At 50.1% G+C, this 24,833-nt stretch overlaps 1 protein-coding gene across 1 annotated transcript in view; it reads left to right on the top strand.

Moving 5' to 3' along the window:
* The first annotated feature begins 13,475 nt into the window (after positions 1-13,475).
* The window catches only part of TRAF3 (TNF receptor associated factor 3), a 111,217-nt gene continuing 99,859 nt past the window's right edge, over positions 13,476-24,833 (top strand). The window contains exon 1 of the mRNA XM_082838136.1: positions 13,476-13,620. The gene's annotated coding sequence lies outside the window, so the exon portion shown is untranslated. The remainder of the gene's footprint in view (positions 13,621-24,833) is intronic.

The following is a 24,833-nucleotide window of genomic DNA, read 5'->3' as shown; positions in this document are numbered from 1 at the left end:
CTGTCTAGAGGCTCTGGGACCTTGGCTAGATCACGGCGACAAAGGTCCTGGAGTAGGTGCTCCCAGCCCTGCCCTGGGAGGGTACCTGCAGGCCCACTTCCTCCCTGCCACCGTGCTGGTGAGAGATGATGGTGCCCACCCACAGAGGGCATAGAAGGCACTGTGTGTGGGCATCCGCTGTGGCTTTGGCTCCCTGACCAGGCCCTTTTCTCCCAGAGGTGGGAAGACACTGCCCTCCTGCTGTGATCAGCACCCGTTTTTCATTTGCACTTGAATGTCTACACTGCTTTACTCTGTGGTGTCCACTTAGACTTGCAAGTAAGCCTCAGCTAATTCTAATAAAATAGCCGTGCAAAGCTCTGCCAGAAATTTAATTGTATTTACCAAACAGCTGATAAATATTTACTGCAAATCTCATTGCTCCATAAAATTGCAGACTGCACCTTCTGCCTGCTTTTTTGGCTGAGAGACAGGGCTGGGGAGAGAGGCAGACAGGGCTGGGAAGGGGAGGGGGAGGGTTTGACCTGCCTACTTGTTATAGCGTAAGCTGGTCCTTTGTTTGAGTTCTCTGTAATGAGATCTGATCACTCACCAGAGCCTTTGATCTGAGGTTGGTCATTTTATTCAGAAAGCAAGCGCTTACAAGGGTTCATTTCAGTTGCAATTCCAAACCAGATCTCCTTGATTATGCATGGAAAGCTTACAAAATTTTCCACTGAGATGATTTTTGAATTAACTGAAAACTTAGCAGTTTCATAATTTTTGAAGTGTAGATTTTTGCCTCTCCTTCTTGGTCTCATAAGCCCATCACTGGGTCTTTTTAAACTTGAACTTTGCCATAGGCTGAGTCCTCGAAGAAAGATAGATAACCCCTTTCTGCCCGGCACCCGCTGAGGCCTCCCTGTCCGTGTCTCGCAGCCTTGAGGGCAACATCCTCCGCGACCGGTTCAAGAGCTTCCAGAGCAGAAACATGATGGAGACTCGGGAGCGAGCCAAGTTCAAGCGCAAGTACAAAGTGAAGCTGGTGGAGAAGCGGGCGTTCCGCGAGATCCAGTTGTAGCTGCCGCGAGATGTTGGAGCCCCCGCCCTTCAATAAAGCACCTTCTGACCGACAACAAAAAGAGACAGATACCCTTGACATTTAAAAAAATTAATGGAAAATCACAAAATCCCGTCCAGTGCTACACTGAAATGTAGTTACAGCTCTTCCCTTGTGCCCAGTGAGAATTTAATCATAGCAAAATCTTAATGTTTAATATTGAGATCTTTATCCAAGAAACCCAAAGCATATTTTACAAGGGGCAGCTTGGCATTTTCCAAACCTGCTGGCAGAGCTCCCTGGATCTAATTTGAAGCTGTGACCCAGTGACCCTGACTTTTACCCAATCTGAAGTTTGGGGCCCCAGAGGTCAGAGACGTAAAGGCAAAAAGCATGGGCTTGGAGGCATTGCTCTGGGAATTCCTCAAGGGCCGGTTCCTATTTGCCTCCAGGACCCTCAGGAGCTCCAGAGTGTCTAACTGGGCCACAGGCCTCATTTATGGAGTGGGGGGCTCTGACTCTTCGGGGAACAGTCCTGGTTGACGTCTCTGCAGGTCAGTGTGAGTCACATGCCGGAGGGTCAGAGGGTCAGAAGGCCAAGGACGAGACCTAGGAGAAAATCCCTCTTTTTCTCCATCCCTGCAGTTATAGGGGGTTAGCATGCCTTTAGGGCAGCTAGATTTCTGTAGTGGACACTATGTTTCTTTTTTTTTTTTTTAATTTTTAAAATGTTTTGGTGTGCCATGCAGCATGTGGGATATTAGTTCCCCAGCCGGGGATCAAACCCATGCCCCCAGCAATGGAAGCACAGAGTCTGAACCACTAGACTGCCAGGGAAGTCTCTGTTCCTTATGTTTCTTTTTCTTTAAAAAATTTTTTTGTTGTAGTGGACACTATTGGTGCCTGTATTAGTTAGCTTTGATGTATAACAAACAACCCAGAAACTTAGTGACTTAAAATAACAAGCCCTTATTGGCCTTTGATGACGTGTGTTGGCAATTTGGGCTGGGCTCAGCCGGGTGGTTCTACTGGTCTTGCTGGGCTCACTCATGTGGCTCAGCTGAGGTTGGATGATTCAGGACAGCCTGACACGCATTTCTGGCAGGCAAAGGCAGGTGAAAGCTATTGGTCAGAATGCCTTGGTTCCCTTCCATGTGGCCCTTTGGGAGTTAGCTTGCTTTTGTTCCCATACTCTCAGGGTTCCAAGTGCCACAGGAGAGCATAAACCAATACACGAGCACTTTTCAAACCTCTGCGGGCATCATGTTTGCTCATGTCCCATTGGCCAAAGAAAGTCACATGGCCAAGCCCAGACCTGAGTGGGGAATAGACCCCTCTTGATGGAAAAAGAACCAAGTCAAGTGCAAAAGGGCATGGATGCAGGGATAGGTGGGATTTGTGCCTGTTCTGCAATCGACCACAGAGTCCCCCCAGACCACCTTTACAGGGCTGGTGTATCCATTCCCCAGCTGCTGTGCGTGCTGGCCACGAACAAAGCTGCTTCTCCTCCAGAGAATGGCCTCAGCTCATGAGAGCCACGCACCCCAGTTTATATTCTTCCGCTCTGCCTGGGGGGTGGGGCTTGCAGCCAGTGGGTCCATGTTTCTCCACAGTGTGCCCTGGACACTCTTCCTGTTGAGAGGTGGGGTCTGTGTCCCCTCCCCTTGAATCTGGGTGGGCTGGTGACTAGCTTGTAACCACCAGGGAATGGCAAAAGGCACACTACGTGACTTCCAGTGGAAGGTTATCAAAGGCGTTACGGGTCCTGCCGTGCTGACTGGAAGCCTGCTCTTGAAGCCCTCAGCCTGCCTGTCGACCCTGAGGCTGCCAAGTCGTGAGGGAGCCCAGGCGCCCCGCCTGGAGTGATGCCTGGCCAGCCCCGCACCGTTCACGCTTTGCCATCGTCTGACTGAGCCCGACAGACACCCTACCCAGCTAAACCTTTCCCGAATTCCTACCCACAGAAGCAGTGAGATATAATAAAATGATTGCTGTTGTCTAAGCCCCTAAGTTTTTATCTAATTTTTTGTGCACTGATCTTCTTAGACCGTGACCATCTTCCTATTATCATGAGGAACACAGATAAGACGGGGTTTCCCCGGGACTTGGGCTACTGTGTCCAAACTGCTGGTCCTCCATTCTCACTCCTGCACAGGTCACCGTGTGTGTGTGTGTGTGTGTGTGTGTGTGTGTGTGTGTGTGTGTGTATGTGTGTGTGGCCTTTTAGTCTCATTTGTCTTTCCACCCCCAGAGCCTCTCAAACTGCTTAGCTCACAGTAGTGTCCATGAATGTTCATGAAAGTTCCTACACCTCAGGGCCCTCATGTCTTTAGCCAGACAGATCTTCCATGTCTCCGGCAAGCCATTCTGCCCCTCTAACCTCCTTTCCACTAGAGGATGCAGGAGAGAAATTTCCAGAACAGTAGGTGCCTCTGTGGTTGCCCAGCGGAAGGGACGGTGCTGGGGTCGGTTAAAGGTCTTCTCTGTTGGAAACTCTGGAAGCACGCCCATTTCCAAAGGACCCGAAATTTGTCTGGACATGCTCTCCGCCTGCTGTGTGCCCCTCCAGCCTGTTGGAGCAGATCCGTAATCCTGGGAGTGCAACTCTGCAAGACAAGAGGACCTAGAGTTTTCAAGAACTGGGAGAGCGGGGAAGGGCCAGGAAAGAGCTGGTTCCTGGGGTCAGAGCCTTGAGGGTTAGGATGCGGTTTAAAGGCATTGGCATTGGTTCCCAGCCACAAAGGCTGCCCACTCATTAGCCTGTGCTTAGCAGCTGGGTCTGGGGGATGAGTGACACCCTTCATCACCCAGGAGGCTGGAGGTGGTGGGTAGAGGAATGGTACGGGGAGAGTGGCTGGCGGAGGAGTGATGGGGGAGGAATGGTGAGTGGCAGGCGTGGGAGGGACGGGGTGGGGGGAAGAGCAGGGGAGGGTTGTGGGGATGGTGAGGGGCAGGCGGAAGATAGGAAGGTGTGGTGAGGGGTTGTGAGTGGCAGGGAATGGCTTGGAGGAAATCCCAGCATTTTTTAATCTTTTTTTTTGCGGTACGTGGGCCTCTCACTGTTGTGGCCTCTTCCGTTGCGGAGCACAGGCTCCTGACGCGCAGACTCAGCGGCCATGGCTCATGGGCCCAAGCCGCTCTGCGGCATGTGGGATCTTCCCAGACCGGGGCACGAACCCGTGTCCCCTGCATCGGCAGGCGGACTCTCAACCACTGCGCCACCAGGGAAGCCCAATCCCAGCATTTTTGAAAGCTCCCAACTTCTATGTGTGTAGCTGAACGATGCTACGGGATTTGGCCTAATTACAAAAGGTATTAGGAGTTGTACGTTTAGGATGTCTTGTTTTCTGGGCAAATGTCAGAGATTCTACTGCATTATTAGGGTTTCAGGTCTTCTAACAATATGGTGACAGCTGGACCCTTGTCCAGGGGCAAAAACCTCACAATACACGATTCTGAAATCACATTCAGCGAGTTCATGGCTGCCTCGTTTCCAAGTCCATCCCAGGGGTCATGAAGCTCGAAGCTCGCACAGAGCGAGGTTAAAGAGGGGTTCGGGGAGATGCCTTCAAAGGCAGTTACTAGCAGCATTAGTTGGGCTCACAGAGTGGGGTGCTGCAATCCCCCCCCTGCAGGGCTGGGCAGCCTTTGGGGGTTTACAAGTGGAACAGACTCGGGGTAGATGCCATTCCTCAAGTGTCCAGTAAACATTTTAAGTGGATGAATGAATGACTATTTCAGAGATACGTAAGTGGATGGTATTTTTTTACTGATCCTGGGGCAAAGTCCATCTTATTTATCCTTAAAAATGGTGGGAGAAGAAGTGGAATCAAGGCTCTGGACAAACTGGGGAACTCTTCCTTAATCCTTTTCTAACTTTTTGTTTTCTTTGGGAAATCAAGAGACACCACATTTACCCGAGTCTCGTTTCCTAACGACCCAGGTGACTTCAGACAGACGCAGGCCTATTCAAATTGTTTCCCGGAGAGGACAGGGTCAAAGGGAAGCCCGGGGTCCACGGTGCCCTTTCCGGGGAGCGACCTGGAAGCCGCTGCCCAGAAAAGCCTTGATTCGGGGGCCCCGGCTGCGCAGTTTCTGCATTTGGAGTTGCAGAATGAAGTGCTCCGTCAGAAGAATAAAATCCCCAAACCGAAGTTAGAGCGTCCGATTTTGGTTCCTTAACCATCTGTGGGGAAATTTTTTAGTTTGCCTCACACTCAAAAAGAAACAGCAAGGGAGGAAAGGCCCTTTCCTGTCAACACAGCCATTGGGGCAGCCGCCCTGCCTCATGGCCCAAGCGCCTGAGTGTCCCCTACCCCCGCGGGCCTCACCTCCGCGGGGCAGCTTCACGGGGAGGTCTCACCTGAGCTCTGGCCCACTGACGTAAACTGGCTGCTGGCTCTTATTAGCCCCCAGAACACCACCTAAGAGGTGCAGGGATGGGCCCAAGACACCTGGGCCCTGGGCCAGAGGGTCAGGAGAGAGCCCAGGTGGACACCTGCACCAGTCCTGTCCCTTTAGTCATGTCCTCACGGCTCCTAACGGCTCTGCCTCCCCAGCTTTAGGAAGTACCATAGAGCTGGTGTTTAGCAAGCTTTTGTTAGACTGATGAAGCAGGGTGTTGAGGTAGCCTGCTAATTACAAAGAAAGTAATTATTTACTTAAGGAAGCCCCAAGGCTGTCATTTTAGGTATCAGCACATAGCAGTGTTAGCCTCCCCGCTGTGAAATGAGCTTATTTGGGTCCATGTTGAAAAACAGTAGAGGGAAATGCAAACTTGGTAGTTTGAAAAATCACCCACGTTGCAAATCATCCATGGAAATGAACGTCTTAGAGCAATAGATTAGCCAGAGCCGTAAGGAAAGCCTGAGTTTGTTAATCTGCTGTTTTATCCTGTCACCCAGGACAGAGGAGGTACGGCCATTGCAGGGCTAATTAGATCCCTTCTGGCCTCCAGATTGGAAACTCCATCCCCACCGTGGACGGATGGGCTGGACTGTATCCCTTCACACCGGCTCACCCACCAGCGGCCTCAGCTTATGCTCGAGGCCTTAAACTGCTCCAAGTTCGGTTGCAGCTGGCTTTCTGACCACATGTTTGAGGTGAATCACAAGACGCAAGTACAACTGGGCTGCCGCAGGCACAACCTGGGAAGAAAGAACAAGGAGCTGCTTGGGTGGCAGCTCCCCCAGATGTGAAATCCGCAGGGTTCTAGAGCGGGTTCCTGATCGGCCTGGGGCGGGCGCATGCCAGGCCCCGGGTTTCCTCTGAATCCGCCCTCAGTGGTGAGCCCAAGGGGTGGCCAAAGACCGCCAACCTTCGACAACCCCAGATCTGCCCCAAATCCACACGTTAAACAGAGGACTTGCGCTTGCGCTGGCAATGAGGATTCAAGATAAGCCCTCGGACGCTCTTCCAGACAGACGACCGCACGGTAAACCTCTCCTGTGTGGAGGCTTGGAGGTGGCCCCAGCCCCGAACCCACCCGCAGGCCAGAGTCCCGAGTGGGGGGCCGCTTACTGATGAAGCAAAACCGGAGGTACATGAAGTGGACGGGAAAGATTTGGCCTGGGGCAGATGGTCCACTCATTCCTCCCTGCCTCCCTCCCTTCCTGCCTGCCTTGATTCACTTAGCCACATGTTTTAAGGGCTGCCCAGGGCTTTCCACCAAGGAGAGAGTGAGGGAACTGGCCAAGTGGACCAAAGCCTCTGGCAGTGAAGTGGACAGAGAAGCGGGCCCAGGGTCCTCTGCTCAGGACTCTTCAGAAGGACGCATGCAAGGTGAACCGCACCATCGTTTATTTTTTGAATATAACAAACCTCATTAACCCAGATGCTACTAATTTTGAGTATTTCACCCCAGAGTGGGTGGAAATTCCAACGGGCAGGGCACACGAGACAGATGTGTCAGCACACGTGAGGAAAATAACTTGTAAACTACATACACTTGATTCACGTTTCCATTAGCATAGTGGCTTTTCGAACGTCTGCACCAGAACCTACAATGAGAAATGCATTTTACCTCAGGACAGACAAACTTAGCTGTGTGTACCCATGCAGAACTAAAACAAAAGTTTCACAAAACGACAGCGACCTAGTAAGTAAGAAGCATTCTGCTATTTCCTATTTTATTTTATTTCATTTCATTTTTTAAAAAGATGCCGGTCATACCCACTGAACTGAGTTTTCAACCAATTCGTAGATTACAAACTGCAGTTTGGAAAACACCACATCCCAGGTAAAGGGGCTGGCACAATTCTGACAGCTCGTCGTATCCACAGCGTAGGTCTGAGGACCAATCCCTCAGAAGACACTTTTCAGGGAATTGATAAGCAAGTTTGTCGTCAATTTAACATCCCCGACAGTGTGATGAGAAAGCATTAGGTAACGTCCCTGAAAAACAGTGGGGCAGATGTGACGGTTACTCATGGTAGTTGATCACGGACACCTGAAATTAAAACAATCCCTCCCTCCCCGGAGATCTGGGTGAATCCTTTTTATGTAATAAAGGCAACAGCATCAGAAACGCAGCCCTGTGCCTGCCTTCTGGGTATCATGACACCTCTCGGGGACACACTGGCTGCATGGTCCCCACTGGCCTCAGCCGCCTTCTCAAAGCCCCCTTGGGGTAGGGCAGGCAGTCATATTTCCGTTCTGCAAAAGGGGAAACCCGGGACCAGGGAGGTAAAGTGCCTTCCTAAGATCATACAGCTAGTTAGTCATGAGCTGAGTTCTGCTTTTTTGATTCCTGCTCTAGAATTCTCCTGCTCGAGTGAATTCCTCCTGTTCACCTTTCCAAGGGAGCTCATCCCTGGGGTATTTTGGGGAGCTTGTCCCTGGCATTGTGTCAGGCCAGGGGCCCATGTGGAGGTGCACTGTGGTGAGTCCTGGGAACGAATCTTTGATCTGGAATCCCCTCAACTGTCTATGACCCCAAGGAAGAGAGAGTAAATCATGTAAGTAGCTGGGGGAAGAGCATTCTGGGCTGAGGGAACAGCGTGGGCAAAGGCCCTGAGGGTGAGTCAGCCTGGGTCCACGGAGGCTCCCTGGAGACCAGTGTGGGTGGAACAGGTGAGCAAGGGGCAGCCATGGGGTCTGGGGTGACAACCACGGCCCCTCGGTTCCTCCTAGGGCCTCGGCCACTGAGAGCAGCTCCGCAAAGGCCGCTCTGTGGGGACAGCAGTGCTGTGGCCAGAGCCCTGGCCTACGGGACAGCGGTGCTCGGCCTACAGGCAGTGTGCTCTGGGTTCTCGCCCCCATCCGATAGCAAACGCGGCACTCTGAGCGTTGGCTGGGTTTAGAACACCACCCTGATGGCCACCAGACAAGGGGTGATACCCACTCCCTTTCTCTGGCTTTCAAGGTGGGAGGTACCTAGTGGTTTCCTGGCGTTTGGTCTTATTCCTTTGGAAGAGTCCCGGATGTGGGTCACTGGGCCCGAGGGCTCACACCACACGCCCACCCCGGCGCCCAGGAGGTTTGTGTTTCTGGTTGCTGGCTCACACCTGTGTGTGTGCCCGTTTGCCAGAGCCGGGCGTCCTTCGCTGTGATCGCGTCCACCACGCGGCAAAGTCACGCCCCGCCCTTTGGATTTGCCCAGTGCCCGGCACATGTTTATTGGCTGAAGGACAATGAAGTATGATCAAACGCAGGGTTAGTTTGGGCAGAACGCAAGCTATCAATCAACTTTACAAGGGCCCCTACCTCGGAGCAAAATCAAAGTCCTGGTGATGACCCACAAGGCCCTGCGTCTCCACCCCTCCCCAAAGCCCCACGTCACCTCCATCCTCTGTGACTCTCCCCTGCTCACTGGCTGTAGCCACACCGGCCTCCCCAATGCTCACTGACCTCAGGGTGTCTACCGATGCTGTTCCCGCTGCCCGGATGCTTTGCCCACGGATGTCCGCATGCCACCCTCCTCTCCTCCTTCGGGCCTACGCTCAGATGCCACCTGATCCGCCAGCCCTCGGCCACTTGCTCCAGGCCTCCCTCCTTCCCCTCCTCTTCTCTAGCTTTGGTCGCAGCTCTTGTTATAGATTCGCTTGTGATTTGTTTATTTGGTCTACACCTGCTAGAAGGTAAACTCCCAAAGGACAAGCGGTTCGTTGGTTTCATGCTAGCAGAGAGCTGGGCAGGGGTCGTGCTCAGCAAGCAGGTCTTGACCAAATGAACTGAGGGACCAGGGGAAGGTGGAGTAAGCTGTTTTGATCCAGCATCATGTGATATTTCAGGCTTATCCTCACCAGCCTGGAGAGAGGAGGAAGGGCACCACAGTCGTGTGTGTTCGTAGTGAGATGGCATATTGCAACTTGGACGATTTAGAACCCTTGTACTTTTCAAACAGCTGGTCTCGTTAATCCAAGACTTGATTTGGACCCGATAACCTTCTCCCTCATTTCTAATGTGCTGGGAGGAGCAGAGCTCACTTTGGATGCTGCCGGGGTGGGAGGAGCTGGGTCCCCCGAGGGCACTGCTCCACCAGCCACTGGCTTTTGTGTGCCGAGCAGGGTCTGCCAGCTAAGGCCGGAGCTGAGTTGTGGGGGGACAAAGAGGCTATGAGGAGCCCACCTGGGGGAGAGGGACGGTGACCGCAAAGGCAGGTGGAGCCTCTGAATGGGATTGTAAGGCAGGCGCTCAGCTTCTCACGGGTTTCATGAGTTTGCTGTGAGAGCTTGCTGCCAACCCTCTCCCCGTCTCCCCTGAGGCCTGCAGCAAAGTGTCCCCCTTTCTTGGTGGAGTTGAATTTATTTTTCGGAAGCGAAGTGTGGGTGTGGGGTTCTAGTCAAGGCTGCCTGTGGGAAGCTGGCCTTTACCTGGGGCTCATGTACTCCTGAAGGACTGGGGAAGTGCCAGAGCTGCTGGTGTGTGTGTGTGTGTGTGTGTGTGTGTGTGTGTGTGTGTGAGCGTGCACACAAATCCCAAACCAGGTTTCCCTGAAATGAGGATACCTTCATCTTCCCAAGAGGCCCACAGAAATGAGAGAAAATTAAAACTTTCTGTGGCCAGTTATACAAATCTCCCACCTTGCCTTCCCTTCTCTCATCACTTGCGCGAAACCCGTGGCTGTGTTTGCATACCCACCCTTAGGCCTCCTGGGCCTCTCCAGGCCCCATTTCCTCTGCATTTGTTTTTGGCCATCCCTGTCCGGAGAAGGGGCACCTCTGCTGTTAGCCAGAGTCTACTTGAAGGACTGGGCTGGGCAGGGGAGGGGGGCTGGAGTCCTTGGCTTTGCAGCCCAGCACCGCAGTGCACACTCATGATGGAGCAGGAGGGAGAGGGGTGCTTTCCCACGATGACCACCCCCAAACGCCGGGCCACTTCCACCACCTTCAGCAGCTGTTTTAGTTTATGATAGTGTTCTCAAACTTCAGGTCATGAACCAACAGTGAGTTAAGAGAGTCACAAGCAGCATTTAAAAAATAAATGGAATGGAATAGAAAGTAACAGAGTACATCCCATGTTTGAGATTAAGCATTGTTATATATGTGTGTGTATAAATGCACATGTGTTATACACAAGGGGTTTGTAACGCAAAGTGTATTCAAAAAGTTTGGAAGCCACCTGTCTGAACAATTGGCGGAACTCTTTTTGATTCTGCCAGGTGCCAAGGCCCACCTGAGGTGGTATTTCATACGTTTCGGTGGGAGAAGTTGCTAGCACTTTTCAGCCCAAGACAGAACCACGGGAGCTGATGGTCTCAGAGTGGGGAGGTGTCACTGGCGTGTCTGATCATCACACTCTGGGGGAGATCTGAGAAACCCCTCTCGTAGGCCTGAAGACCCCTTACACTAAACAGTGGATGCCTTCTCCTCCTCTCTGGAAGACAGACAGGAATGGCTTCTGAGCCATTGTACTTGAGTCACTCTAATATCTGTGTGCACTTCTCCCAGAAATGCAGCAAACAGAACACGTAATGCTACATAAATTCCTGCGAGAAATTTCTTTGTCCAGAAATGGTGTCAGCTTGTTGTTACACGTTGCCATAGGGAACAGAGAGCTCTGCCTTTGAAATGCAGCGAGGAGAGCTGTGATTGGCTCTCCTCGCTGCTCATCACGGCTGCCCAGCGGCCGAAACTGCGAGGACAGAACGCCCGCCCCCAAAGCCGTTGCCCTGTTTGGGGCAAACTTCTTTGTGCTGCTCCCCCTCCAATTCCCCAAAGCAGGGGATCCAGAACTCCTCAGACGGTTGGAGGAAAGAAAGAAGGGGGAGGAAGGGGAAGAAGAGAAGGAGCAGGTCCTCACTCCCCAGCAGAGGGCTCAACCACGGCTTGTACCTGAATCTATTCATTCTGAATGCTGCTTGATACTGCTTTGGTAGAGGATGAAACGAGTTGTAGAAAACCCCTCTGACGGGTCTTTGAAACTTCTACCTTGTTGCTTATTTTAAAAGAACCAAGAATAGTCCAGCCTAGAGAATTTTTGGCAAACTCTGATTTTGGCAAAGTCTTGAAAAGATCCCAATATAGTGTGAGGCAGGAGGTGGGAGTGTGACCCGGCTGAGTGTCCCAGGACTGTGGCCTGAGCAGGCCTGGGGACCTGGGAGGAGATGGGCGGATACACAGAGGCCTGGGAGCCGGGGGTGTGGGAAGCAGTGTGGACCCTGCCCTTTGAGGGCAGGGTCTTTACGGCTTCTGACAGGCAGGAAAGGACACCCAAAGCTCTGGAGAGGAAGCCACGGAGAGGGAGGGAAGGAGGCGCTCATCTGGTGACCTAGGTTCGGGTTGGAGCCCAGGAGTCTGTGTGAGAGGGTTGGCTGGGGCTGGCCTGTCGCCCTGACATGGGTGCTGGGGGAACAACAGCCATCTTGGGGTCTCTGTCTGAACTCAGCTGTGCCCTTTCAGTGGCCCAAGCAGGGGCGCTGCTGTAGCCTGGCCGAGTCCCCACCTCTGTGGCTGGAGAACAAGTACCAGTCGGGCTGATGGGGCCAGAGCCGTGGACTGTCGAGGGTTCTGGAATGTTCCACAGAGGAAGTCTCCAGAGGAGATGCTGGACTTCCTGCCTCTATTCAACAAGTCATTGGAGAAATATAAGAAGGGAGCCTGGCTTAAGCTGGTCACACAGGTCTCAGCGCTGGTCTGGGGGTCTTTATGAGCCTTCCTGAGCAGAGAAAAAGGAAACATCATTCCATCTCCTCAGTGTTAACTTGTGAACTCGTGCAGAGGTGGCCTTGCTCTTTGGTTGGCCTGGAGCCTCGCAGAGACAGGCCGTCCACTGCGCCCCATCTTGCCAGGCCCAGCCGGACTGGACACCGTCTTAGAGGACCATGGGGAATCCTTCATGATTCGGGGGGGCAGAGGGCCGAGGCCCCTGGAGAAGTAAGTGCCCTGGCTCTGGAGGCTGCACACGCCTCTGAAGGCGTGGGGTCCAGGGAGGAGAGGGGTGCGCGGGGCAGCAGGATCTCTGTCCTGGGGCCCCAGGCTAGCTTATGGCAAACTGGCCACACTCTTCGCACTTGACCAAGACACAACTTCCTGGGTGTGGGAGGACCCCAGGGAGCAAGGAAATGCCAACCAAACCAACGCTGAGACAGCTCCCTGCTTAGTGAAGGAGATCAGGGCCCAGATGTCGCAAGTCTCCTTCAGCTCCACCACCTGCTCGTGCGGACGAGAGGGAACGAGTGTAGGAGCGAGTGTGTATGTGTGAGTGTGCCGTGTGCATGGGTGTGAGGGAGCATGGGTGTGTGAATGCGTGTACAAGTGTGAGAGCACGTGATCGTGTCTGTGACCAAGTGTGTCTCCGAGAGCGTGTGAACATGTGTCTGTGAGAGTATGCATGTCTTGTGAGCATGTGTGTCTGAGTGTGACGGACAGTGTGTAAGAACGCATGTTGGCTGAGTGTGTCTGAGCCTGTGTCTGTGAGTAGTTGTGTGAGACTGTGTGTTGAATGTGTGTCCGTGTGCGTGTGACCGAGAGTGGCTGCCCTGCTGAACCGGGTGACGCCATCGCTCCCGACTGCGAGGGGACCTGCACCTTTCGGGCCCCCACGAGGCTCGCGTGGCTTTTCGACCCGGAAAGGGGTGGAGGCCCGGGGTGAGGGCCGCGCGGAGCGGGTGGGGGGGGCGGGAGGGCGCGCGGCGGCTGGCAGGCGCTGGGGGCGCCCGAAGCCGCCCCCGCCCGCGCCGTGGCGCCGTTGCTAAGGCCGGCCGACTGGCGCCAGGCTGGAGGGCTTAGCAACGGGAGGCGGGTGCGCGCGGGCCGGGCGGGTGCGCGCGGGGCCGCGGCCCGTGGGGCCGGCCGCGCTCGCGGGCTCCCGCAGCTCCCACGCGTGCGCGCGCGCGGGGCCTGGCGGCGGGGGCGGGGCGGGCGCGCGCCGGGGCGCGCTCCTGCGGCCGGCGGGGATTTCCAGCGCGCGAGAGGAAGTGCCTGCGAGAGGGTGCGTGAGGGCGAGGGAGCGCGGCGCGGCGCGGCCGCCGCGTGCGCGAGCCGGGTTGCAGCCCAGCAGGGACTTTCCAGCCGGCGGCGGCGGCGGCCGCCGGCCCTTCCCCGCCCCCCGACATGGGGCTGCCCGGGGAGCAGGACGCTGCGGACCGCGGCGGAGGACGCGCCCAGCGCCCCTGAGCCGGCCGAGCGGCGCGGACGCGGGTAAGGGGCCCGGCGGGTGGCGGGCGGCGGACGGCTCCATCCCCGGCGGCTGCATCCCGCGCCCTCGGCGGCGGGCGGGCCCGGGGCCGGTCGGCGCGGGGCCGGGGCGGCGCAGGCCCGGCGCCCGGCGGCGAGTGCCCGGTACGGCGCCGCCTCGCCCCAGCCCCAGCCCGGGCCCGCCCGCCCCCCGGACGCCTCAACTTCGGGAAACTTTGTCCTCCGGCCCGGCCCGGCCGGGGCCCGCGGGCCGGGGCTCCCGCAGCTTTTCAGGAAACGGGGCGCCGAGGCCTCTTGGAAACGTGACCCCCCCCATCGGGGTGGCGAGAAATCAGCATCTCCTGCGAGGCTGTGTGTTGCGGGGTGAGGAGCGGACCGATTCGGGTGTCTACATAGCCGAACGTGTTCACCCTGGGCTGGCTTAGGTTTTTTTTTTTTTTTTAAAGCCATTATTTAAAAGTTTATACTGAGTCATTCCTCTGCAGATGAACCTCTGATTCATAATCGGAGAGCTGCAGTGGCCTCGGTGGCAGGCGGGTACTGGGATCCAGTTTGGGGCGAAATGCACACATTCCGCCTTTGGTTAATCGCTCCTGCACACTTTGCCACGTTTTCACTGTCACCCCGTCGGGGACATCTATTTAATATTTAGGCCTTTAGAAAGAATTCCGTGTGGAAAAATATTCTTTACCTTTCACTTGAAAACATAGCAGCAAAATGGAAATGAATGATGTGTTGTGGACGTGCTTTGAAATTTAAGAAGCCTTCATATAATTGTCCATTTGAAGGAAGCAGTTTTTTTTTAACATCTGTATTGGAGTATAATTGCTTTGCATTGTTGTGTTTCTGCTTTATAACAAAGTGAATCAGCTATACGTATACATATGTCCCCTCCCTCTTGCGTCTCCCTCCCACCCTCCCTATCCCACCCCTCCAGGTGGTCACAAAGCACCGAGTTGATCTGCCTATGCTATGCGGCTGCTTCCCACTAGCTATCTGTTTTACATTTGGTAGTGTGTATAAGTCCATGCCACTCTCTCACTTCGTCCCAGCTTACCCTTCCCCCTCCCCGTGTCCTCAAGTCCATTCTCTACGTCTGCGTCTTTATTCCTGTCTGAAGGAAGCAATTTTATTTCATGTTTTTCGTATTAAGCCGTGAATCAGTTTTCAGAATGAGATGGGGAGTGTGTGTGTGTGTGTGTGTGTGTGTGTGTGTGTGTGTGTGTTATTTATTCATTTATTTTTGTGGAGTCATAAAGGCTGTATTGAGTAGCGTTGTCGCCGCTTCTTAATTTACATTCACAGCATACAACTGAGGAGGAGCCATAATTTTTTTTTCCCCTAGCGTTTGCTGGTGAAGCTTTTGGAAATGTTGTGTTCTGTAATCTTGTATATGTCTATAAAATCCTTATCTAAAGAAACGACCAGGTGGACCATCAGTTGGTGCTAAAATCTTCTTTCACATCTTTGAAAATGGCCTGTTTAAAAGGCTGCATCATATGTAGGATGTCTGGCAAAATAGTGTACGTTCGTTTTTCAACTGAAAGGAAATACTTGTGTTTTCACCGTGTGGTGACAATATGTATACTGAGAATTAGTCCAAGGTGAAAAATTCTTTGGCCAAAACAAAAGCCTTATCAGTGTGAAAACTGTAAAATACATGAGATTGGAAATCTGGTGAGTAGGTGCTCAGGACAGAAACCCTGACAGACCTGGGATTCCCACATCACTAGTTAAAATCAGACCTTATCAGGGATGAGGTTTAAGATGTAAGGTGTCTCACCCAGACGCCATCTGTTCCAGCTGTCACAATGCAGAAGCCGGGAAAGCAGAGAGCTGGCAGGGAGAATTCCAGCTTTTTTTTTTTTTTTTTAGACGTTCATGTGAATTTTTCTGTGAGGGGAAGAAGACCAATTATTTTCCTTGGATGCTATCCATTAATTTTGGAATTAATAAGATGGCCTCACTCCTTGTAAAGCAGGGTGTAAAGACCTTCCACTGGAAACAGGCAATAGCAGTGGCCAGTTGTTTCTGTTAATACCATCAAAATATTCCTGCTCTTGTTCGTGCCTTGAAGAGAGTCCTTCGTTTAACTGAAACATCTGAGCTGCTTCTTGCTGTTCTCCCCTGTGTTTGGGATTTTGATTCTGTAAACAGCCCTGCTAGAATCCCTTTAATTGTTCACTGTGCAAAGCGAGAAGGGCCTTGGGGGTGGGGTGGGGGGTGGGCGGTGTCAGGATAGATGTGCTAGTAAGCTGAAGGATGAGAATGATTTATCACTCTCTTAAAGTCCTTTTTTATGATGTTAAAGCTGTACTTCAAGAAAAACTGTCACTGCGGTGTTGCAAGTCTAGGCTAGCGCAAGCAAGCAAAGGAAATTGCGTTAAATTTGCCCATCTCTATTTTCTCATCTTTGTAGAGCAAGACTCTCCAAATGGCAAGTGATCTAACCTATCAAATGTTATGCAATAGCTGAGTTTCCTTGTAATGGTCAATTTAAGAACTTAACTTAGCAGAGGAGATCTCTTATGGCCAAGGCCTCTGCATCAGTTCCATGGAATCAGGACCCCCCCCCCACATGCTTCTTTACAAGTGTTTATAGAGGAAGAAAAATTATTATTATTATTATTTTTTGCTGGGGAAGGAGAGTCATAATATTGACTTCAGATACAGAGAGAAACTAGGAAGAGAGCTACAAAGTGAGAAAGAAGGAGGTGAGGCCAGTGGATTTGGAAGACGACCAGGGAGAGGCAGCCGAGGCCTAAATGTGGAGATGATGCTTTGACTAGTTCTGGGCAGAAGGAACGAAGCTAGTGTGAGAGAGGGCCGGATGCCTGCGGGCAGGAGGGCAGTAGAGAGAGGTGAATGGGGATGGGGTGTCTTGTGCCACAGCAGCAGACTTTGGGTCCAAAGGAGCTCATGGAGGTAGAAGACAATGCAATTTTAAACAGAAAACATTGTATGTGCTTGTGTAATATCTGTTATTCATAAAAAATCTAAAAAATACAAAATGGCTTTCCCATTTTGGAGGGCCTTTACTAACTGGTCTGCACAGCACTATTCTACACATAGTGAGGGGTGGGGGACTGACCAGTCTAGGAAGGAGAAGGTGAGATTTTTTATCATTAAGCATGAAAACCTCTTGGGGGCCAGAATTGCTTGTCTCCCTATGCAGACACTTTGGGGCGAGGCTGGCAGGTGGTGAGATGTCATAAATGCAGGTGACTGTGTTGGTTTCTGTCAACTCCGGAAATCAGGTGGGAATCTCTTGCTGAATTCTATATTCTTCTAGATAAGTAGATCGTTAACTGGGATTTGGGAGTCTTTTTCTCATTTAATTTGATGTTCAATGAATGTGCCTTGAGTTCTCATAATGTTCTAGTTATTGTGCTAAGTTGAGGGAGATACTGCACCTGCCTTTGAGGGCATGGTCTGCAGAAGTCCGGGGCATCTTGGCCCCTGTGCGTGGTGAAGGAGATGCCAGAAACCAGTGGGTATTTGACTGAGGTAGCACCAGGACTGAAGCCTGTGCCAGGGAGGGTGAGGAAGAATGAAGATTTCACCACCCTGCCCTCAGGGAGCTGGCTGCTCAGCTAGAGGGTGAGGACCCACTAGGAAGAAGCTAGAAAAGTCATACAGCGTAGGCTAATGTGAATCAGTGGGTTGTGCAGAGGACTGGAGGTATGGTGGAAGTTCAGGGAAGGGAAGGACAGCTCCTGGCTGGCGGGGGTAGCCAGGGAAGGCTTCTGGGAAGTGGGCGTTGAGACCCAGTGTCGGGAAGGCAGGTGCCATGGGCCCATCCGGGGCCTCTTGCAGGGCCCTGAGAATGGCAAGAAGAGGATTTCTCCCCTCCCGGCTTTGTTTTGGTAGCGTGGCATCTGACATGTGCAGTCCTGTTGCTTCTTGCCAGTAGATACAGTCCTGGTGATGCTACTGGTCAGTGGGTTTCCGGTCGTGATGTTTCCCGTGCTGTCCTCTGGCGCCTGCCAGGCCCTTTGTGACCAGGAGCTCAAGCGGGTCGGGAGGTCTGCCCCATGATGGGCCTGGTCTATGGTGGGGAACAGAGCAGTGGGCCCCAACCTGGGCAACAGCACTTTGCTGTCCCTGATGTTTCTCGTTGTAGTTAGAAAGTATCAAAAGGTAGTGGCGGGCTTCCCTGGTGGCGCAGTGGTTGAGAGTCCGCCTGCCGATGCAGGGGACACGGGATCATGTCCCGGTCCGGGAAGATCCCACATGCCGCAGAGCGGCTGGGCCCGTGAGCCATGGCCGCTGAGCCTGCGCGTTCGGAACCTGTGCTCCGCAACGGGAGAGGCCACAGCAGTGAGGGGCCCGCGTACCGGAAAAAAAAAAAAAAAGGTGGTGGCGAGGGGAGGGGTGTAAATGTAGATTTCCCCCCAAATCTACTGCTGTGTCATCCATGCTGAAATGACCTAAATCTCTTTAATTCGCAAGAAATAAAAAAGTGCCCTGTAATTTCATTTCATGGTTTACTTTTTCCTAGCGTTTGCTCCATGCTGGTTTTTGACTCCATTTTTTTTTTTCGGCCTCGACGCGAGGCTTGTGGGATCTTAGTTCCCTGACCAGGGATTGAACCCTGGGCCCTAGGCAGTGAAAGCGCAGAGCCCTAACCACTGGACCGCCAGGGAATTCCCGACTCCATGTTTTTTTTTCTCCATGTTTTTTTAATGGAGGTTATTTGGTAACTTTTATGAGGCCATTCTACCAAGAAAGATATCATGCCTGCTGTTCTGATATCCTGATTTCCTTTCCAATTAAAACACTGATTCTATGGCACAACCTAAAAGCGTATTTGTTGGAAACTTCGTTTCTTTAAGTGGAGAGGAAAGCTAAATTGACTAACTGATTGGGATAATGTCATCTTTAGGACAACAGTAGCATCAAAATACTAAAACATTAGTTTCCGGGAGTCATAATTATAGTGAAGGTTTTCAGAGACTAACTTTGTACCCTGGAAGGTTAATGTCCAATAGGAGGCCTGCATACACTTGAGGTGATAAGGTGCTGGTCAGGCCCCCACTCCCCCCAGGACCTGGCACATGGTGGACTGACCCTCCATCAATGTTTGTGTTCAGAATCTGCAGGTTTGGGAAGGAAGAGGGGTGTGACAGATGCCCACACACTGGCTCCATGTGGCTTGGCATACGTGTCTGCAGGTGGTTGTGCGCTGGAGCTGGCCTCCCTTGACTGTGCTTCCACTCCCCCCACCTCTCATCCCCTGTTCTGATGGCGCTTAGCTCCCTGGTTTGTTGCGTTAGGGGGCTTGTAAGATGGGAGGCTTCACTTGACATTTTAACTTTCGTGGGTGCATATCCTGATGTTTGAAATGTTATTGTAGGGTAAATTAAGTGTTTTGGTTTCAGAAGGCTTTTTTGTGTGAGAAAGGGCATGGCATGGTTTTAGTGCAGTATGTCTCAAACCCTCGATAGGAGTCTAAGCCCATTAAAGTTTTATCTTAAAATTGAATAGGACTTTTTCGTTGTACTCAGTAATATGTCCCCCCCAGGTTTTAAGTACATTCGATTCTCCAAAAGATGCGTTGTGTTCATCCTTGGCTTCCCTAGGATCTGTGAGGGGTCCCCTGGCATTCCTACCATGTGTCCTTGGGGCTGTCCACCCCCTCACTTGAGAAGTGTGGGCATGGTGGAAGGCACCAGCTTTAAAGATCTGAATCCCAGTCCTGCCCTCCGTACACACTAGCAGAACAACCCTGGGCAAGGCTGCTGGGCCTCTCTGAGTTGGTTTTTCCATCTGTAAAATGGGATGGATAGCACCATGTACAGACTTGCTTCTTATGAATGAAATGGACAAGAAAGGCTTCTACTGATGTCAATTTTCATAGTAATAGAGGGTTGAGATGTAATGGAGTAAGAGCGTTAAGATCTTAGAATATAAACATAATGTGTCAGATCTCGGTGGGGGCTGTAGAGATTTTCTAGTTGAGTTCCCTCTTTTTATATGGGAGGCAGCTGAGGCTCAGAGTGTTTGCGTAAGTAACTCTCCCAAGTCAGATCGTTATCTGGCAAAGCAGGGACTATTCACCCAGAGTAGTGGTTTTTTGGGTTTTTTTTTTCCCCCTTGCAGTCTTCATTTTTCCAAGATTGGCCCCAGGGAAGCTGCTTGGCCTCTAATTCCAACTTGGGATAATTGAAAATTATTTAATCAACACACACTTTTTTGAGAACTTACCCAGGAGCTATGCTAGTTGCCAAAGCTAAAAAGTAAAGTAAGATGCTGTATGATCACTACCCTCAAGGAGCTTCTGTGAGATGAGTAAGCCAGAAGAACCATTTGGTTACAGCACAGTGTGGTGGGTGCCATGGTGGTGGGACAGAGGCGCTGTGGGAGTGCGGAGGTGTTTTCCAAGGGAGGGTGAGTGTGCGCAGAACGAAGGAGCGTGTCAGGGGACCTGTGAGCCTGCAGAGGCTCCCTGTGGCTGCCGTTCAGGGGACAGGGCTCTGGAGAAGGGAACTGCCTGCCTTGGGGTGCCACCTTGGTGCCAGCCTAACTTTTGAGGGAAGAATCATCCCCATTTTACAGATGAGGAAAAGGAAGAGCATCGGGCCTGTTGGGCTCTATTACAGAGTTCGTGTTTTCATCACTGTGCTCTGTGGTCAGTTTAAGCTGAATTACAATCCGGTTTTAGATTTTGTTCTTATTCTAGACTTTTTAGTTTTGCTTTCAGATTCTAGATGTTTTAGTTTTGCTGCTATATAGTGCTTTTAAAAAGACACTGTGTATTTTTCCAGCATATACATATATATATATATATTGTGTGTGTGGTACGCGGGCCTCTCACTGCTGCGGCCCCTCCCGCCGCGGAGCACAGGCTCCGGACGCGCAGGCTCAGCGGCCACGGCTCACGTACCCAGCCGCTCTGCGGCACGTCGACCCTCCCGGACTGGGGCACGAACCTGCGTCCCCTGCATCAGCAGGCGGACTCCCAACCACTGCGCCACCAGGGAAGCCCCAGCATATATTTTTCATGCGGCCTTTCCTTTCCTCCAACATCTGTTTTGCCTGTATCGACTTACTTTTCCAGGTGGTACTCCATTTCTTCTCTCTGTTTTGAGCTATTTTCTTAGAGCAGCAACATTGCATTACACATCCTTTAATAAGTTCAGTTAAGGCGTTCTTTACCCTGTGGTTCTCACCGAGGAAAGGCCCCAAACTTGACTTACTAATGTGTTTTCTTTCTCCTTTCTCTCTCTTAATTTACGTTTAAGCCGGTAGTCTAGTAATAATGATAGAATTTAGTCATTATATTTTTACAAGGTTTTACAAATATTAGCTCATTAGTGGTGAACGAGTCCTGGAGGCCTGGTCACTCTGTAGAGAGCTGGTTACAGCCAGCATAGGCAGCTTTCCACCCATTCATCTGGAATTTAATTATAACTGCGGATTGCTTATGGGAATACGAGTTAAAGGCAATGAAGCCTTCTCCACAATTAGCAGGGAAATTATGTCATTGGCTATTTTGGAGAAGATTTTACATGGCTCTTCTGCTAGAACCACTGTAAAGTTTTGAACACGGAACCAGGAAGGGTCGTGATGGCTGGACTGAGGTGAGGGGGCTTGCGTCATAGCCATCTGTACCTGCTCCAGGGAGGGCTGTGAGTAAGGGGACACAGCTGGACACTGAGGCCTAGATGACGAGCTTCTTAAGGACAGGGTCACTTCATCGTATTTTCACAGTCTGGCTTAAGATGTACTTAGGCCATCTTAGACAAATTTATGTATGAAAAGAGTATGGGTCTGAAGTCAGACCCAATTTGAATTCTGGTCCTTCCTTTAGCTAACTATGATAGTAAGTTCTTTATCCTTTCCGAACCTCAGTTTTCTCATCTGTGAAAAGGTAGTTGTGAGGACCGAAAGCGAGAATGTGAGTGAATGTGAGAACCTAGCATAGCATGAGTGGTAATTCCTTTCCCTCTTTCCTTTCCTGAGCGATTCCCTAAAGGGAGAACATGCCTTGTTAGCAAAGTGAATGATGGGCTCTCTTGGGAGTATGGCCTGGCCCTGGATGACAAGTAGGGGTAGAAGAAGCACATTATTGGACTGTCAAGAAATTATTTGTAACAAAGAATAAAATATCTGGAAACTAAAAATCACTGTATATTTGCAAAAAAAGGAATAAATGTCTACAGATAGGCCGTCACTTTTTTAGAAAAACAAATTTTACATATGATTTTTGATAAATTAAAAATTACATTTTAGGGCTTCCCTGGTGGCGCAGTGGTTGAGAGTCCGCCTGCCGATGCAGGGGACGCGGGTTCGTGCCCCGGTCTGGGAAGATCCCACATGCCGCGGAGCGGCTGGGCCCGTGAGCCATGGCCGCTGAGCCTGCGCGTCCGGAGCCTGTGCTCCGCAACGGGAGAGGCTACAACAGTGTGTGAGGCCCGCGTACTGCAAAAAAAAAAAAAATTACGTTTTAGTACTTTTTTCCCATTATTTAGCAGAATAATATTCTTAAATTCATTCCAATCTCTGTTCAAATACCACCTCTTCTAGGAGGTTTTCCCTGAACACCCTAGTTAAAATAGCCCATGCTGTCACTCTCTAGTCTCTTAACCTTGCTTTCTTAATTCATAGCAGAAATTTTTTTTTCGACACCTTAACCCAGTTACCAGGAGAGTGCCTGGAGTATGTTAGATACTCAAGTATTTGTATGAATCAATCAATCAATAAACTGCAGTCCAACCAGATTTTCTTTTATTGAGGCAAAATTCACATAATGTTCAGTTAACTGTTTTAAAGTGTATAGTTCAGTGGTATGTAGTGTATTCATAATTTTGTGCAACCACCAGCTCGCTCTAGTTTCAAAACTTTTTCATCACTCTGTAAAAAAATCTGTACCCATTAAGTAATCCTTCCCCATCCCCCCTTTCTTCTAATCTGATAATCTCTAATCTGCATTCTGTTGCTATAGATTTGCTTGTTCTGAGTATATCATATAAAAGGGATCATACAGTCCGTGACCTTTTGTGTCTAGCTTCTTTCACTTAGCATAATATTTTTGAGGTACATCCAAGGTGTAGCATGTATCAGTAGTTTGTTCCTTTTTTTGGCCAAATAATATTCCATTGTTTGTATATATCACTATTTATCCATTCATCCACTGTTGGACATTTGGATCATTTTTACCTTTTGGCTATTATGAATAATGTTTACAAGTTTGTATGTAGACACAGTGTTTTCATTTCTCTTGGGTGATATACCTAGGAGTGAATTGCTGGGTCATGTGGTCATTCTGTGTCTAACTTGTTCCCACCTGCAATGTACGAGGGTTCCAATTTCTGCACATCTTTGCCAACATTTATTTTGTTTTGTTTTGTCTTGATTAAAGCTATTTTAGTGGATATAAAATGGTATCTCATTGTCGTTTGGTATTTCCTTAGCGACCGACCGATGATATCGAACATCTTTTCATTGTACATCTTTTTTGGAACAATGTCCCTTCAAGTCTTTTGCCCATGTTTTAGTTGGGTTGTTTGTCTTTTTTTTGACATGTTTGTTGAGTTGTAAGAGTTCTCTATATATTTTGGGTATTAAACCCTTAATAGATATATGACTGACAAATATTTTTTCCCATTCTGTAGGTTGATTTTTCACATTCTTGATAGTGTCCTTTGATGCACAAAAGTTTTTAATTTTGTTGTTTTTGTTCCTTGTGCTTTTGGTATCAAACCTGAGAATCCATTGCCAAATCCAAGGTCATGAAGATTTACCCCTATATTTTATAGTTTCAGCTCTTACATTTAGATCTTTGGTCCATTTTGAGTTAATTTTTGTATTTGGAATGAAGTAGGAGTCCCACTTCATTCTTTTGCATTTGATTATTCATTTGTCCCAGCACCGTTTGTTGAAGAGACTATTCTTTCCCCGTTGGATGGTATTGGCACCTTTGTTGGAAATAAATTAGCCGTGGGTGTTTGAATTTATTTCTGGACTCTCAGTTCTATTCCATTGGTCTCTATGCCTGTCCTTCTGCCAGTAGCACACTGTTTTGATTATCGTAGCTTTGTAGAAAGTTTTGACGTAGTAAGTTTGAGAAGTGTGAGTCTTCCAACTTTATTTTTCTTTTTCAGTATTGCTTTGGCTACTTGGCACCTCTTGTAGCTCCATATTAATTTGAGGATCAGTTTTTCTCTTTCTGTAAAAAGGTCATTGGAATTTTGACAGGGATTGCATTGAATCTGCTTTGGGGAATTGCCATGTAGTATTAAGTCTTCCAATTCATGACTATGGGATGGCTTTCTATTTATTTACACCTTTAATTTCTGTATTTTAAATAAATAACTAAGTTTTTGGCTGCGTTGGGTCTTCATTGCTGCGTGTGGGCTTTCTCTAGTTGCAGCGAGTGGGGGCTGCTCTTCGTTGTGGTGCGCGGGCTTCTCATTGCGGTGGCTTCTCTTGTTGTGGAGCATGGGCTCTAGGCATGTGGGCTTCAGTAGTTGTGGTTCACAGGCTCAGTAGTTGTGGCTCGCGGGCTCTAGAGCGCAGGCTCAGCAGTTGTGGCACATGGGTTTAGTTGCTCTGCGGCATGTGGGATCTTCCCAGACCAGGGCTCGAACCCGTGTCCCCTGAATTGGCAGGTGGATTCTTAACCGCTGTGCCGCCAGGGAAGTCCAACACCTTTAATTTCTTTCAGCAAGATTTTTTAGGTTCAGTATATAAATTTTTTACCTCCTTGGTTAAATTTATACCTGGGTATTTTATTCTTTTGGATGCTATTATAAATGGAATTGTTTCCCTAATTTTCTTTTTGAATTTTTTATTGCTGGTGTATAAAAACACAACTGATTTTTGTGTGTTGGTCATATACCCTGTGATCTTGCTGAATTTAGTTATTACCTCTATTAGTTTTCCATGGGATTTTCTATATATAGAACCATGTCATTGGCAAATAGTGATAGTATGTTTCTTTCTTTGCAATGTTGGTGCCTTTTATTTCTTTTTCTTGCTTAATTGCTCTGGCTAGGACTTCTACTGCAGTGTTGAATAGCAGTGGTGAAAGCAGACATCTTTGTCTTGTTCCTAATCTTAGGGGAAAGCTTTTCAGTGTGATTATGAAGTTATGTGTGGCTTTAAAAAAAAAAAAGACCTTTGTCATGTTAAGGAAGTTCCCTTAAATTCCTAGTTTACTGATTGTTTTGTGATGAAAGGTTGTTGAATTTTGTCAAATGCTTTCTGTGTGT

The sequence above is a fragment of the Leucopleurus acutus genome, assembly GCF_964270905.1.
Source record: "Leucopleurus acutus genome assembly, chromosome: 1".
Lineage (NCBI taxonomy): Eukaryota > Metazoa > Chordata > Mammalia > Artiodactyla > Delphinidae > Leucopleurus > Leucopleurus acutus.
Note: the sequence above shows the minus strand (reverse complement) of the source record. Positions and strands in the feature narration are given on the sequence as shown.